Source organism: Crocuta crocuta, unplaced genomic scaffold (assembly GCF_008692635.1).
Source record: "Crocuta crocuta isolate KB4526 unplaced genomic scaffold, BGI_CrCroc_1.0 scaffold97, whole genome shotgun sequence".
Taxonomy (NCBI): Eukaryota; Metazoa; Chordata; class Mammalia; order Carnivora; family Hyaenidae; genus Crocuta; species Crocuta crocuta.
The window spans coordinates 8,962,749-8,980,358 of NW_027531999.1; the positions used below are offsets into that span (position 1 = coordinate 8,962,749).

General features: G+C 39.0%; 1 protein-coding gene and 1 long non-coding RNA gene across 2 annotated transcripts in view; one reads left to right on the forward strand and one right to left on the reverse strand.

Annotated features, from left to right (window-relative positions):
• Nucleotides 1-17,610, reverse strand: part of SRGAP1 (SLIT-ROBO Rho GTPase activating protein 1) — a 281,502-nt gene that overhangs the window by 196,969 nt on the left and 66,923 nt on the right. The window lies entirely within an intron of this gene.
• LOC144240787 (uncharacterized) lies at nucleotides 14,114-16,765 on the forward strand. The gene is made up of 3 exons (XR_013337852.1): nucleotides 14,114-14,244; nucleotides 15,631-15,737; nucleotides 16,588-16,765. It is a non-coding gene; the product is annotated as an uncharacterized LOC144240787 (long non-coding RNA).

Genomic DNA, 17,610 nt, shown 5'->3' on the forward strand with positions numbered 1-17,610 from the left:
AAGAAAAGCAAACTAAAGTCGACAAGTAAGTATGCTTTCTAGTAATAACACAGGCATATAATTGGCTGCTAGGTGATTATCTAGTTCAGCCAGGATCAGATCAGAAGGGAGTAAAAAATGAACACAGGGAAAGTGAATAGTAGCAAAGAATGTAGGCTCTTCTCCCTTATATACCCAAGAAAGTATAGTCCAAGTGCCATCTTAAACTCCAATGATAAAATCGTGTTATTACGTGCTTCTGCTACCAAGGACACTACTAAAATTCATCAGTGTGTTAGGTCCCTAGGAGTATACTTCAAGGACTCTGGAACAGAGTCCAAAAGATTCATTAAAAGAATTTTGTTATTTATTAGAAGAATTAATGATAAATATTTTTTATGTGACCACGATTCAGACCAGCAAGAGACTGAAATTTAATTTCAATTTGTTTACGGTCAGCTGGAAAATAGTCATATCTGCATATATTACCCTTTGCATGGGAGTTTGCAAATCCCTTAAACTTTTTTATAAGTTTAGAGGATCTAAAGATAAATCTCAAAACTGTGTATGGTTGGAATAAATCATGTGTCTGATTCGACACAGTCAACATTTGCACACTCACAACTTAAGAAGTTTTCTGAACATCTTATTAGTGCCTGTCCCAGTGTCTTAAATTAAATCTCACAAGCACAGGTAGACATTTACCCCACCACTTTGGACAGACAACATTCAAGGTATTCAATAGTCTGTCCTTCTCTTATTTTCAGACTAACATTACACAGTTCTATGTATATCTAAACTCTAAACAAGACCTCATGATCAGGACCTGGCTTTCCAGCTCTCATTCACTTGCTTCTGCTCTTCCTTCCTCTTAGAATGTACTTTCCATGGTACATGTAAAACTCTTACCTATCTTAAGGCATCAAACATCTTCTACTCTGCAAAACATTCCCTGATCTTGAGCCTTCCTTAATAAAGTATGATCTCCCAATTTCTGAATGCTCACAGCATTTTTGCCTTATTCATCTTGGTAAGACCCATCATCATGTCTTGTGTATAGTAGGAATAATACCATCCACTGCATAAATGAGTAATTCTGGTGATACTTAAGCAGGAGTGTCAAGTTACCTGAAGAGCAGGGGGNAACAGTACTTTGGCCATTACCTTCTTTTATTCAAAATGAAAATCGTTTTAAAGATGTAGAAACCAACACCCAGAGTAGTTTGGAGATGAGAAAAGCAGGGAAGGGCCACTGGTCTCATTTCAAGTATGTTATTCTACATACGTTCTATTACTTCCTGCCCAGTAATGGTGGATTTTTTCAGTCAACTCAGACACAGTACAAATGTGAACCATCCACCAAAGACTACAAAAATAAAACTATCAATATTACTTTGCTATTGGTGAAGAAACACACTGTAATAATTATAAAAGATTTCCTTTTCGTGACTGGGTTATTTTTCACTTAAAAACAAAAGGTGTGGAGGGTGAGGACACAATGACTACACAAATACACTGGAATTATGTTAGAAACATAAACCAGTCATTAGCTACTAATTAACAAGAGGTGTATGAACATAGGGGCACCTGAAGGGCTTAGTCAGTTGAGCTTATGACTCTTGATTTTGGCTCAGGTAATCCCAGGGTTGTAAGATCAAGCCCCGCGCTGAGCTCCATGCTGAGAGTGGAGCCTGCACGAGGTTCAGTCTCTCTCTCCCTCTGCCCTTACCCACCGTTTGCCCTCTCTATTTCTAACGTAAAAATTAAAAAAAAAAAAAAGAAAGAAAAGAGGCACAGAAATATAAACAAAAAGTTCTACAAACTCTTTGTTCAGAAAACATTTATGCCAAATGTCATCTGGCTATATTCATCTTCAAATGCAAAAATAGCAATGTTACATAATACTCAAAAGTGCCTGTCAGTCTAGTGCCACATGTGGCTTTCTCATTGGTGACACTCTTGACACTTCTTGAGTTTTTTCGTTCTTATCTCAATGAATATAATCAACTTTTCCATTAATGCAATCGCAAACAATTCACTCAGTCGCTCCCCGCAAAAGTGAGGTACTTTGATTTCTTTCTGAGACACTAAAAAGTTGATGTAGCCTATTTCCTCATTATTAATCAGGGACTCTTGTTCTTCCAGCGCCGACTGCGTTCACGACTATTAATGGGGGGGAAAGGGACACCTAACATTTAGAGACCTCTGAATAAAAGGCCTCACAATTTTGCAATTTTGGGTGTTTTCAAATTTCTACCCTTTATCATCTCAACTTTAAGGAGTGCTTCCCCTCCCCAGAATATTTTAGATATGCAATATTTCACTCTGAAAAAGAAAACATTATTCAAAAAATTTTTTTTTATTTTTGAGAGAGAGATTCAGCGAGTGAGCAGGTGATGGGCAGAGAGAGGAAGACACAGAATCCCACAGAGGCTCCAAGATCTGAGCTGTCAGCACAGAGTCTAACACGGGGCTTGAACTCGTGCACCATGAGATCATGACCTGAGCCAAAGTTGGACACTTAACCAGCTAAGCTACCCAGCCACCCCAGAAAAAAATGATTTGAATAAAAAGAGGTAATCTCAGGGCTCCCTCTTGAATGTTAGGATTTTCTGTTATTTCTCCATGTAAATATAACAAAGCGAATATCAATAATTTTTATGGAAGTTCATTACTAAGTTGATCTTTTCCACTTTCTGTGGAAGGGCTTCCACGCTACTGGAAATGGGAGAAAATAAAGTCCAACCTGTTACACAGCACCATAATTTTTGGAAATTGAGAATATTACAATACCATAAAGCATTACTCATCAAAATATCATTTTTTAAAAACTGAAGTATTGCTGATTTTCAACTTTAGCTACCTATTAGAATCATCTGGGGGAGATTTAAAAAAAAAAACCCTGCAACAACCCAGACCCCACCCCAGACCAATTATATCAGAATCCCTTGGAATGGAGCCCAGACAGTATTTTTAGAACTTTTCCCAGGTGATTCTCATGTGCAGACAGCAACAAGAACCTGGGGGGTACTGTTGTTGAGGTCAGAGTGTTTTATTTTAAAATTTTATTTAAAACAAGAACTTAAAAACCACTACCAAACAACCTAACTCACTTAATTCTCACAACACTGATTTCAATCCCGTTGGACTGATGAGGAAACTAAAGCAGACATTACACAAACAGTTCACCAAAGGTCTCAGGGACAAGGAACGGTACAACGAAGGATTTGCATTCAGGTAATCTGGCTCCAAATCCCAGCTCTTCAATACTGTGCTGGACTCCTTCTCCCAGAGATAATTTATCTACACAAAACTGTACAGACCTTAGGCATCCAGTTCAATGAGTTTTGACATCTGTATGAACCCATGTAACTACCATCCAACACAAGATTTAAAACACTATCATGGTTGGGGCGCTTGGGTCGCTGTCAGTTAAGTGTCAGACTCTTGACCTCAGCTCAGGTCATGACTTCAGGGCTGTGAGTTCAAGCCCTGTGTTGGGTTTGAAGCCCAACTGAAAAAAGTTTTCAACTTAAAAAAAAAAAGAAAAGAAAAGAAATAAAGCACTTTCATGGTTTCAAGATTCATCCATATTGTTACATGTAGGGGTAGTAGTTGTATCTCTATCTCTCTGCAGGCTATGGTAGTATGGATATACCAAAATTTGTTTATTCAGTTACCTGCTGAAGAACATTTTATATCCATTGTTTCCATGTGGGGCTATTATGAATAAGGCTGCTGAATATTCTGATTCAAATCTTTTGGAGTAAAAGTGCTGAATCATATGGTAGGTATATATTTCACTTTACAAGAAAAGGTCAAATTACTTTCCAAAGTGGATGTACCGTCTGACACCCTCATCAGCAATGCACATCCCAGAGTGCCTTTTAGGGAACAGCATGCTGCTATCTTCATAGTGCAAAGAAGACTTCCCAAAGGAGAAGTCGTTTAGAATTTGACAATACTGACTATGTGAGAAAAAATAAATAAAAAAGAAAAGGAAAAGGAAACTACAACCTAACCACCACCATCACCACCACTTGTCCTACAGAAGCATACTGAGAGCGTGCACTTGAAAACACCAGTGTTGCTACTCATACTGCATTTCAACATATTAAATACACACAGGCTCTGAAAAGCCAAAAGTCCAATAATAAGCAAACAGTAAGGAAATCAATCAACTGGTTAGTCATGTTTAACCCAGCTGGTCTTGTGGGACCCCCCAGCCCCCGCTGCCACCAGGTTCTCTAAGGAAAGAAATACAAGGCAGATTATGGGGTTTCCAATGTTACAATGTTTGGGAGACAGAGATGAGAGCAATTACGTCTGCCTGAGGAGACTGAGCACGAGTTCATGAAGGAGGTAATATATTATATGGCTCTAGCTGGACAGTAAGGTCTTAGACTGTAGAAATGGATGGGGAGAGCTAAAAGGCTCTCATTCTGGACCTAGTACGAAGTAAATAACAAAATGGGAACGTGGAGGGCATAAATGAACACTCTGCCAAAAGGACTGAGTCACTGTGAGTGAAGGAAGAGTGGGGTCAGATACGGGGAATCTGCAGTTCCCTTGTAAACACGAGGATGCTATCTCTAACATACTGGCTGGCTGGCCTGCTGGTCACCAACATACACGGGGAGCAATGCAGTCAGTCCACTAATGTTCACCAAGTCCAAACTAGGGCCAGCCAGCGACCACACCAGGCCTGCTCTTGTGCAGTAGGGGTGTGTGGCTGCCTACAGGGAGCAAGTTCTAGAACTCTAGAATTGGAATCGATGACCATCCAGAGTCTTGTGAGCCATATATATATATAGTCAATGATCCTTCATTACTATAGGATATATTGGGTGTAGGTAAGTGGAGTTATGTGGAGAAGAGGAGTGTGAGGTATTAGAAAAATATCCAGGTGGGGCGCCTGGCTGGCTCAGTCAGTAGAGCACGCAGCTCTTGATCTCAGGGTTGTGAGTTCAAGCCCCATACTGGGTGTGGAGCCTACTTAAAAAAAAAAAAAAAATATATATATATATATATANATATGCTTGGGGAACAGAATGAAATTGTAGATGAAAGGTTTGGGCTCATTAATAGCCAATATAACAAATGGAATAATTTCAGTATTACTGGCAACTCTTATACTTCAATCCTATGAAAACCATGGGGACATTAGATCTGTAAACCAAAAGATATGTAAATCTTAACCCAGAAAACAGGCAGAGCTAAGATTCAGGAGGTGGACAACATTGGTCTGAATCCCAGCTGGACCATGTGCAACTTGGGGGATGTTGGCCAAGGAACTTAACCTCTCTGAGCCTCGCTTTCCTCATGTATTAAAACTGGGATGATAATGGGGTGCCTGGGTGGCTCAGTTGGTTAAGTGTCCGACTTCGGCTCAGGGCNGGATGATAATTATATTCACATCCTCCCCAGGAATGCTATGCAGACTGAAGGACATCGAATAGCAAGCAACGTGTCGAACCCACAGTCCCAGCTCAGTAACTCTTACTATTATTATTATTTATATTTAGAAAAATCCACACTTGCTTGCTGTTAAGGTATTAAATTAGAAAGGTTAATTTTGGAATACTCAGAAACTCTATATATTTGATAGTGTGAGGGAAAGAGAATCATGTACAACACCAAGGTACAGACCATATATACACTGTCCAATAATTTTTAGCATGTGAAATGAAACTAAATTTGGAGGAAAGGATTGCAAGGGAAATCCTTTGAAACTTTGGCCAAGTTGTGGTTCTTCTTGTTCCAAATGGAATTTTCACTTGCCATACAGATCATCTTACTAACACAGCAGTATTTCATTCCCCATTTTGATTTTCCTCCATTCTCTTTTCTTCCTTGCTGAATTTTCTTATTTGTGATACTAACATGTTAGGGACTTTGAGGATTAAGTTACATAAGTTCTCAGTAAATGTTAGCAATTCCCTTAATTTTTCTTTGCTGTAACACTTCCCCAGAAAGTTTGAATTCTAGGTCACTGAGAACGATATGATGAGATCACTTATAAATTTTAATTCCCACACTGTAGGGATATCCTAACTGACACAATGTTAATAATGAAGGCTTTTAACATATGCAAATATTAGCAATACTTTATCCTCTAACTTAAACCCATTAAGATGCTGTATATCCATCCATTTATGTTTCCAAATGGTCATGCAATAAAAATGGAAAGGCCTAGCATTCAACTGCCTTGATGAGAAATGAAGTTGTTCATATGGGAAGCCAATAGTCCATAAGTAATAAAGAGAGTGATGTCAACAAGAGATTCACCTGGACTATAAGAATGCTGGTACGATAAGCACCTAGAGCAGCCCATCTTTTTTCCTAGGCTGGAGACGGCAGGCCACTTAATCTGAAAGAGGTTCTGCTGCTAAATCAAGACCCAGGCAAAAATTACACCTACTTTCTATCATCTGTTCTCTCCAGCATTATGGACCCAGAGGATGACATCAAGCACAGTGACAGTCACCCCTCCTGTACCGTGCCACAATGACACCACTTACGAGCTAGAAATAGCTTTCGACCAGATGGGATGCCTTGGCTCAAGCTGTGATCTGATTTTTTAAAACAATAGTTTAAAAATAATTAATTCCTCATTTCAGTCATTCATCTGGCAAATATTTATTGCCGCAGTACTATGCACCAGGCACTGGAAAGGCAGTGCCGAAAGGTGAAAAGTCTCTTGGAGACTTTTACAAGTTTCATTTTACAAGATACATTTTACAGGATACATTTTACAAGTTTCACATCCTCAAAAAAGTGGTTCTCAAGAAGCTGCAACACAACCAAACAACATCAATGGAGGTGATCTCTCTGTGAGTTCCCCAAACTGCCCCTTACTCAGTCCTCAGGAACAGGTGGCACGGGCCAAAAGAATAACGACAACGAAGCCAATACTCATTGAAGCAACAAAGTTCAGAAGGGCATGATTTTGTCAGTCCTATACACTTCATTATCAGAACAATTACAGATATTTTTATACATTTTTAAAATATAAAATAATAAATATATATTATACTAACATAAAACCTAAAAATAAAATCAGCTTCTCCAAAAAAGTGTTTGGGTGATGCCGAAATTAGAAGATCTACTAAAATATTTAATCAGGGAACACAGCATAATCAGGAAAACATTAATAGAGAATTAGTGATCTGCTTAATTCCTGATCATGCTCAGCACTATGTTGGGATAGAGGGTGACTTATAGAAACCCAACTCAACTACAGAACCCCAACTTAAAAGAAAGATGATACCCACTGTATCCAAGGCTTAATCAGAAGAATCTAACACATCGAGGCACTTCAGAAGTAAAATTAGCACCGCAACAAAAATCTGAAGACAAAGGAGCTCACACTTTTTTCTCACATAGTAAATTGTACAGTAAGAGTCTCGCATGGTTAGAGTGTTCAAGTTACCAATTAATTAGTTTAGCTGAAGAGCCAATGGTACAAACTGTAGCCTTTTCTTGTGACTTTCTCTTAAATTAACAAACTTTTGGTATCCATCTTGTATGCTTTTTCTGTAACACTAAGAAACTCAAAGGAGACTGTTATCAAAATGTCTTACTTAGTCTAATAAGGGAAGAAATTATCTTGATTATATTATGCAAGGAATTTAAAAATGGGCATTTGGAGGTACCTAATTTTGATTAGAGAGACAGAATGAGGCTAGCTATTAAATACCATCATAATTATGTACCCAAGAAGCTATAATCTCAAATTTTTCTCTCCTTTACAGAAATTACGTGAAATTTCTTTTATATGACTGGTAAAAAATATTGAGAACTATTTCCATACTCTAATCATCCCTTGAATAAAAAAATACCAAAATACAAAAGTGTGAACAAAATACTTAGAATCCTTTAGAAGTATAGAAGAATATATAATAACATGGATAAGATATATAAATATATCTATATCTCTCTACATATATATAAACAAATATAAACAGAAAAAATATGCTACCAAAAATGTGGCACAGTTTGATCCCATTTTAGGAAAATTATATAGGCACCAATAAAAAACTAGTGGGGTACTATAAAATATTAACAGTGTTACCTCTGAGTGATGGAATTCACATTTTAGTTTATGGACTGGCCAATATATGACTTCACACTTAAGTAGGTGAAACTTCATGAATTATAGTAGCAAACACAGTGCAGGTGTCCTGCAGCAGATACCATAAAATGTTCTCCTATTATCCGCTTATTCTGTGGGTTGCCCTGGTTGATTGGCTTTATATTTTTTTCCCACCATGATAAGTGTATTCTTTAATCCCCATCTCCTATTTCACCCATTCCCGCTACCCACCTTCCTCTGGTAACAACCATCAGTTCGTTCTCTATAGTTAAGAATCTGTTTCTTGGCCTGTCGCTTTTTTTTTTCCTTTGTTCATTTGTTTCTTATATTCCACATGAGTGAGAGCATATGGTATTTGTTTTTCTCAGACTCACTTATTTCACTTACATTCTCTAGCTTTATCCATGTCATTGCAAATAGCAAAATATCAGGCTTTTCATGGCTGAATAATATTCTCTCTCTTACACACACACACACACACACACACACACACACACCTTCTTTATCCATTCATCTATCCATGGAGACATGGGCTGCTCCCATAGTTTAGCTATTACAAACAGTACTGCAGTAAACGAAGGAGTGCATGTAATCCCTTTGAGTTAGTGTTTTTGTATTCTGGGGGTAAACACTCAGTACTGGAATTAATGGATCATATGGTACTTCTATTTTTAACATATTGAGGAACCTCCATACTGTTTCCCACAGTGACTGCACCAGGTAGCATTCCCACCACCCGTGCAAGAGGGTCCCTGCTTCTCCACATCCTCACCAACACTTGTTGTTTCTTATGTTGTTAACTTCCGACAAGCGTGAGGTAGTATCTCAGTGTGGTTTTGATTTGCATTTCCCTGATGAGTGGTGTTGAGCATCTCTTCCTGTGTCTGTTGGCCATCTGTATGTTTCCTTTGGAGAACCGTCTGTTCATGTCTTCTGTCCATTTTTAAAATGGATTATTTTTTAGGTGTTGAGTTGTATCAATTCTTTACAGATTTCAGATACTAACCCTTATCGGACATGTCATTTGCCAATAGCTTCTCCTATTCAGTAGGTTTTCTTTCAGTTCTGTTGATTGTTCCCTTTGGTGTGCAGAATTTTTTTATTTTGATGCAGTCCCAAAGGTTTATTTTTTATTTCCCTTGCCTCAGGAGAAATAATCTATAAAAATGTTGCTACAGCTTGTGTCAGAGAAACTATTGCCTGTGCTCTCCTCAAGGAATTTTATGGTTTCAGGTCTCATATGTAGATCTTTAATCCATTTTGAGTTTGTTTCTGTGAAACAGTGGCCCAGTTTCATATTTTTACATGTGGCAGTGCAGTTTTTCCAATACCATTTGCTGGAGAGACTATCTCCCATTGTATATTCATTCCTCTTTTGTCAAAGATTAATTGACCATCTAATTGTGGGCTTATTTCTGGGTTTTCTGTTTGGTCTCCTTTCTAAAAGGAACTCACTGCAGTTCTAAGCCCAGAGAAAAGGTTAACTTCAACGACACCAATGAGAAGAGTAGATACAGACAGAATATACAGGAGGTTCCTGATTATTAAGTCTTCAGTGAGGTATTGATCCAGTGACAAGTCTTAAGCTGTATGCCCCCTTTTAGTAATCAAACGGACCTACTCCTAGGGCTGACTGTAAGTTCGTTCATTCACTCATCAAGCATTCACAGAGTTCCTACTCTATAGTAGGCTCTGTATTACTGGGGCTGAGTATAAAAAATGACATCATGTCTTCCCTCGAAGAGCTCACAGTCCATTTGGAGAGAGATAACAGATGCACACCATGCAATACATGCCCAGAGTATCTCAGGAGCACAGAGGAGGCCCACTTGATCTAACCTGGGCGACTGCAAACAGCTTGGTGTTGCTGGAATGTGAAGAATAACTTGAGAAGTGTTGAGAGATGATGCTGGAAAAGTAGACTGGAGGTAGAATCATGGAGGTCTACTCTATTTTGATAAGGAATTAATACTTTTTCACTGCATAGATAATGGAAGAGTATTTAAAAGACTTTACTACTGAAGTTACATGCTGCATACAGACTTCATTCGTACCAGGACACCACCAACGTAAAAACTTTGTAACCTGTGAATACTATTGAAATGTTTATGGTCTCCTACCATCCTCCTTTGTATTTGGGCATTTGCTCTGGAATGATGAACAGAATGTTCTCAGGTGAGTTAAAATTTGTGTCCACAAATTTCTTAGTCTAGATTAGGTTAGAAATAAAATTTCTTAGGTGAGAAATAATTGATTCTTGATTTCATATATGGTAAATACTGAATGTGAAGTTGTGATTGATAAGAAAGTCTAAAACAACCCTCCCATTTCCTCCCCAAATTCTTAGAATAAAGCCTAAAACACAGTGTTGACCATGACCTCCTAGACCCTAGGAGACCTACTACCTGCCTTCTGTCTCCACCTCCTCCCCCTTGGCTCACTTCTCTCTCTTCACAACTGTCCTTGCTGCTGCTCCTAGGATAATCTCTACTTCTGAAATGTTGCCTTCAAATAGTTCTACTACCACAGGCTGGCATGGCTTGCTCCTTCATTTTATTTAAGTTTCTCCTCAAAATCACCTTCTCAGAGACTCCATCATTATTAGGGAAATGCCAATGACGACCACATGGAACATATCACTCATGACCACAAGTGACTTACTTAACTTCATTATGTCTTAGTATCCTTACCTATAAAACAGGGTAATAGAATGGTTATCATTACTAAAGAAAGAACTTAATTATAGAGAGCTAGGGCTAATGGAGGGAGGTGGGTGGGGATGGGCTAAATGAGTGATGGGTATTAAGGAGGGCATGTGTTGTGATGAGCACTGGGTGTTGTATTACTATAACTGATGAAACACTAAATTCTACCCCTGAAACTAATATTGTACTGTATGTGAACTAACTAGAATTTAAGTAAAAATTTGAAACATGGAAGGAAGGAAGGCAGGAAGGAAGGCACACAGGAAGGAAGGAAGGAAGGAAGGCAGGCAGGCAGGAGGAATTTAGCTCTTTGCCTGGCACGAAATTATTATACAACAACACATCATTTCCCGCCATAAAAGATGTCCATCTCAGTGGCTGTAAGCAATTGGAATTCTTTAGGCAGTTTTTCTATGACCCATTTCCTCCACACCCAATTTTAAAACATGGACCAGTTTAGAATCTTATAGTTATTTCTGTAGTTTGGTCAAACTAAAGATGTGCTAGGAAAATCTTGTAACCGCCAAACTTCCAGTGAGGACAGCACAATTTAATGTTGTATTGGCTCTAGCCACCAACTTAGGAGACTGGCCAGATGAGAAGAGTAAAAATAGCCCCTGCCATCTATTGAGGGCTTCCTCTAAGCTAAACAACTTAGACACATCATCTCGCTGATTCTTCACAACTAGCTTGGGAACTCAGCATGTTCAAGAACTCCAGAAAGTAGGCTTACTGTACTGTTTTGAACTCTGGGCCTGAGCAGGACTTGCTATAGAGAGGATATTCAGATAGTTATTAGCAAATCCTGAGAGTAGATTTGCACTGCACTACCAGCTAGGACATGTCCTTTTAAAACAAAACAAAAACACAAAAAGCAAAATTTGTCTTTCATATTCTAAATGCTTTATCTTATAGTAAAAATCCCAGGCTTTTATTGCTGTGAAACCCATGTGGTCCCTTCTAAAAATTGCTATAGTAACATCTCTAACTCAAAAGGATCAAACTCTGCAGCGCTGCTGGCTCACGGTGCTCCCAGCACATTCAAAGATGAACCTTTCACTGAATTAACCTGTTTTCCATCTGGACTATGTAGCTGGAGACCCAGGGCATCCCTCCTTGCAGAGGGCCACACCCTCCCAGAGTGCTCTCGGCCCAAGAGATCTGCTCCAGCTGCGTATAGTCTAGGGATCTAGAGGACACTCCAGGTGCTCCAATGACCTGGAAGAATCCCAGATGAATAATAATACTGACTCATAACAAAGGCCCTTTATACAGTTCTTACTCTATATTAGGCAGCATCTACTTTCAGTTTTACATGTATTTGCTCATTTAATCAGCATAACTACTCCATGGGGTAGACATAAGGCTTGCAGTCTGACCAAATCCTGTAATTGAGACTTACAAAAGTCAACACATGACATCTATATGCAAACTGATGATGCACAACAAGGTTAAGACCAGAGAAGAAATCCCCAAAGGTCCCCACCAGTAAGAGAGTCAAAGGCTCCCAGTGGCCAGACCCCCTGAATTTGATCAACTAGGACACCCCCTTTTCCAATCCAAAATGCCATTTCTCCAGAAGCAATAAGTGAAGCGGAGGAACACAAAGGAGTACTTAAATTTCGTCACATCCCACACCTGGACTACTTCTCATCAAGTTTACTGGCCTGCACGCAATTCTCAGACCTATCTTATATCCCATCACTTAACATCGAGGGCACCCTACCCCCTTCTGGGCTTTCAACATAGCCAAAACTTCCTCTTGGAACTTCTTCCTGTCTCAGATGTCTCCCGGTCATCTCCCTCTAGTCTCTCTCTGTTTACAACACTCTGTGAGGGTTTCCTATCCCATGCAATTACTGGTTTCGTTTTTATTTTGTCCACCTCCTCTTTGAACTTTTAGCATCTAGAGACCACGGGTGACGTTTGCTTTCCCAGTGTCTGATGAAAAGCTGACTGGGCTGCTGCAGCCCAGCAATAATGTTTACTCACTGAATGACCTAAGGAAACCATGGCTCCCAGTGAACAACACAGCATTTCTCACCACCCACCTTCTCACCACCCACTGAAACAATGCCCTCGCAGAACCAGCGGGATCCTGCAAGGATTAGAAAGGGAGGGGGTCCCTGAACCAGCGGGAGCTGCCTGGTTAGTAAGGAAGAACTTACAAGAGAACCCTTTCTGGGAGCTTTGCTTCCAGCCCTGGAATGTAAACTTGTATCCATTACAATGAAACAATAACCATCACTACCACCTATGACCAAGGCTTCCGTTTAAATCCTTGGGACTTCTCACTTCATTAATATCCAAGTTCCTGAATAGCTTTTGAAGTGCAGTGAAAGGCTGCTCACAATGTTTTGAGCAGAGTTTCTGTTCTGAGAGTTACTTTTTCTCATAGGGGTAAATCACACTTGGTTTTCCTTTATCCTTCTAATAAATGCTGTTTAAAAGGCTAGAGGCATTGAAGGTAAAGAGGGAAAGATACATCTAGAAGTTGTTAATCAATACGGAATTTCTCCAGGCGCCTGTATGACCTCAGCGTTTTTCACATTTCCACAGGTCTCCTTGGAGACAGTTGCTATGATCACTCAGTGTCCCTGGTGAAAAATCTTCAAAATGTGGATCGCTGCTTTTATTCCCTTTCATCTCCTCTTTATTAGCTGTTTTGCACTCACCCATAGTTTATTTCTCTATGAATGCAATCTGCTCGTAATTTTTTTATCCGTAATATTCCAAACAGAATAGCCCCCTTCTTTTGGTTCCTCTGGAAATGCTCGTATTTGGAGTATAATATTTGGCAGTCCATTAGGAATATCATTAGACTTTTAGGTTTCCTGATTCCCTGAAATAAAATAATTCATATGACAGTCCACCATACCTACCTCCTCTTTTCCAAAAATACTAATTTGCTCTAGAAGAAACTAAGCATCAACAATGAGAACACTCGACCTGTTGTATTATGTTACTTATTTAACAAGCTTAGCTTGGAATATTTCAAGATTATTTTCTAAATGTATGTATCTTTTCTATTTCCTCTTTTGACTTAAGTTAATGTAAATATACTTTTTTGGCTCTAAATGCATTATTCACATTTCAAACACCTAAATTATTTCCTTATGGCTAATTTCTTACAAATATATAAAAAAAATTTACTCAAAATTCTGAGTAAACCATAACAAAACTGCTCATTAAATGGGGAAAGCTAAAATGCATTATCAGAAAAAATATTTAGCACTGTCCAAGCAAGATCATCTGCTTTTACTGAAATCTAGAATTCAAATGTAAATTATAAAACAGATCAGGGGTGGGGGGGGGNTCTGATTTTTGAGCTACCATATTTTTGAAAAGAGGAGCAACTCACAGGCAAAGAGCAAATCTTGAAAGGAGGGAATGGCTGTGCAGCAGGGTTACTTATCAATCATGTCAACAGCGGCAACATGATACAAAGCCCTTTTATTAGTACAGGTAATAAATTAAAGAATGTAAATATTTTGTTCACATGAAAAAAGAAAGTGCTACCTAAATTTCAGCTAGTGATCTGTATAGTTAATATTACTAAAATGCAGATTTTAGGGGCACATGGGTGGCTCAGTTGGTTAATCGTATGACTTTGGCTCAGGTTATGATCTCACAATTTGGGAGTTCGAGCCCCGCATAAGGCTTCTTGTTGTCAGCTCAGAGCCTGGGGCCTGCTTCAGATTCTGTGTCTCCCTCTCTCTCTGCCCCTCCCCTGCTAGTGCTCATGCTCACATGCACTTGCACTCTCTTTCTAAAATAAACATTAAAAACATTTTTAAAATAAAATGTAAATTTTATAAATAGTTAAACATTAGAAATTGATTCTTCTGAACCTATTTTAAACATTTCTTTAACATACAGAGTTAAATCACAAGGGATCTATGGAGCCTGTGACTATTAATGAATCAAGTGAGGTTGCTAAACACAAGAAATAAATAGCTGGAATTCATTCACTTGTTCACTCAATCAGCAACAATTACCAAACATTCATTTTGTACCAAGCACTATGGTTGGCATTTGGGATGCAAAAGTTAATCACCCTCAAGACTTTAGTGAAAGAGAACCTGGACAGCTTAGACAGTTAAGCGTCTGACTCCTGATTTCTGCTCAGGTCCTGATCTCATGGTTCACAAGACTTGAGTGCAAAGTTGGGCTCTGCTCTGACAGAGAGGAGCCTGCTTATGATTCTCTTTCTCTCTCTCTCTGTCCCTCCCCGCTCATGCTCTCTCTCTCAAAAATAAATAAAATAAAACTAAAAAAAAAAAAAAGAATTTAGTGAGAAAGACAGAACTGCAAAAGTACAAAACCTTGGATTGCGAGTAACTTGTTCTGTGAGTGTTCTGCAAGACGAGCAAACATCTCTAAGAAATTTTAACTTGATAAAGGAGTGAGGTCTTGCAATTTGAGTAGTATGTGACACCAAACCTCACATGATCACAACTGAGCCTATGGTTCTTGAAATTTGCTTTGATATACAAGTGCTTTGGATTACAAGCATATTTCCAGAATGGATCATGCTCACAAACCAAGGTTTCACTGTATAATAACTGAGGCACAAAACAGAGTATAATTCAGTCTTTAAAAAGGAACAAGTCCTGGGGCTCCTGGGTGGCTCAGGCAGGTAAACATCCAACTCAGCTAAAGTCATGATCTCATAGTTCATGAGTTTGAGCCCTGCACTGGGCTCTCTGTTGTCAGCACAGAGTCTGCTTCAGATCTTACGTCCCCCCACTCTCTGCACTTCCCTTGACTGCACTCTCTCTCTCTCTCTAAAAAATAAGCATTTTTTTAAAAAGGGGAAAATATCTGATATGAAACACCATTTTATGAAAGTTGCAGTTCCACTGCTGTGGATGTGAAATTCATTACTGTTGACACAAAACCACTCTTCATACAAAGATGAACCTTGTTCTCCAGAGGCTCCCAGTCTAAGACGGCAGGTAAGAAACAATGACAACTAGTACCTCTGAAATCATCATGGGGAAGGCCCAAGTTCTTAAAATTTGAATCCTTCACAGACTGATATGTTTGAAAAAAAGATACTTTAAAAAATGAAATAAGAATTTGAAATGCTTATCTTAAATTTCTGTATTTATTTCATGGAAGAACAGTAACCTATCTCAGTCCATGGACAAGCACTGTAATAAAGGATTATGATGCTAAAAGTATATAAGCTGCTGTCACATAGAAGGAAATGATCAGTTTTCAAGGAGAGGCACAGACTTAATCTAAGGAAAATCTTTATGGAAGATGTGACCTTTGAACTGTGTCTTTAAAAAAAAAATGGAGGATTCTCCAGAAAAAAGCAGTGAGGGGTGGAAAGAAGAAAATTCCAGGCAGAAGGAGTAACATATAGAGGCAGGAAAAGCAAGAATTTCTATCAAGGTGAATAATGAGGGAAAGGAAAGGTCAGTAAAGGAGGGAGTTATAAGCTGAATATGAGCATTATAAGCTGAATGGGCACCCATTTGGTGAAATTCCGTATAGACTGAAAAAAGAAAACTGTTGATGCCCTTACCCAGTGTTTCAAATATGATTACAAAAACAATCCAATGACTGTCACAAGTCTATTTAAGCCCTCTGGGTGCGACTCATTAAATACCACCTTATATTTATGTGTCTTCCTCTTTCTTTAGAGTTAGTGTTGCAAAGAGTGAACCTTTGTCATAGCTTTAAAATGATGGAGAAAAATTACCATCGTGCTAGACCTATGTTTTCAGATGTGAAGGGACAGGGTTTATATTCCTCAACCAGTTTTTGGTTTACATTTTTTGCCATCTTTCCTTGCAGATGGACAAAGCAGAAGAGAATGTGGGCTCTGTCTAGTGCTGACTTTTACCTGCTCTGTGACCTTGGACAATTTACTTAGCCTTCCAGTGTCCTCAACTACAAAACAGGGATGATAACAAGCTCCTCCTGCCCCCTCCCCCCACCATGGTCACTGTACTTACTGTGAGGATTAAATTAATACAAGTAAAGCACTCATAAAAGTGACTGATCAGTGTCACTGAGTTATTGATATCACTAAAAATAAAAGGAAAGAGATGGAAATGTAATATCCCATTTCCCCCCCAACCCCATAATGTCATTCATATAAGTATCCAAAAGTAACATCCCCAAATTCTAACCCTGTACATCATCCGCTATTTCTTCAACATCACTGTAAACCTAAACATGTATTACAGGTGGAGAAAATAGAGCTAATTATAGGCTTCGGAGCAAAATGACTAAGGCAAATCAATAGAGGAGCTTATTTTCCATCCTGATCCTACCTTAGTTAGCCCTAAAATTAGAAGCCAGTAGTTTGGGGTTATTGAAAGACACTTCCTCTGAGAGAGGAAACCGGAATGAGACACGACTGTTTAGGCAGGCTTTATTTAAAACATTTAGCGCCTCTTAGAAATGTAAAGTAATCAAGGGGATGCTTAAATAGTTTTAAGTCTGAGATGGTTGTCTGGAGTTCACTGAGAGTTTGACAACAACTGGGGACTACGGAATAAGGAACGAACGCGGTGCTGCTTCACACAGGAGCTTAGCAAAGGGACAGAGGAATCTGGGGGCAGGAATGTAAGAGTTTGTCTTAATTTAGCAGCTGTAGAGCTGGCAGTGGCCAAATCAAGTGAAGCCTTTTCAGGGAGAGCAGTTTGGGGCCCAGCTGTCTAGACAAAACACCACCACTACAAGGGTGGGCACAGAGGCTCCCCAATATCAGCACAAATTCCAGAGATACAGCTTTACTACTGAACTTTTACTACTTTAGATGTCACTGGCAAATCAGCAGAAAGATGGAGAACTCTAGAGACCAGGGAATTC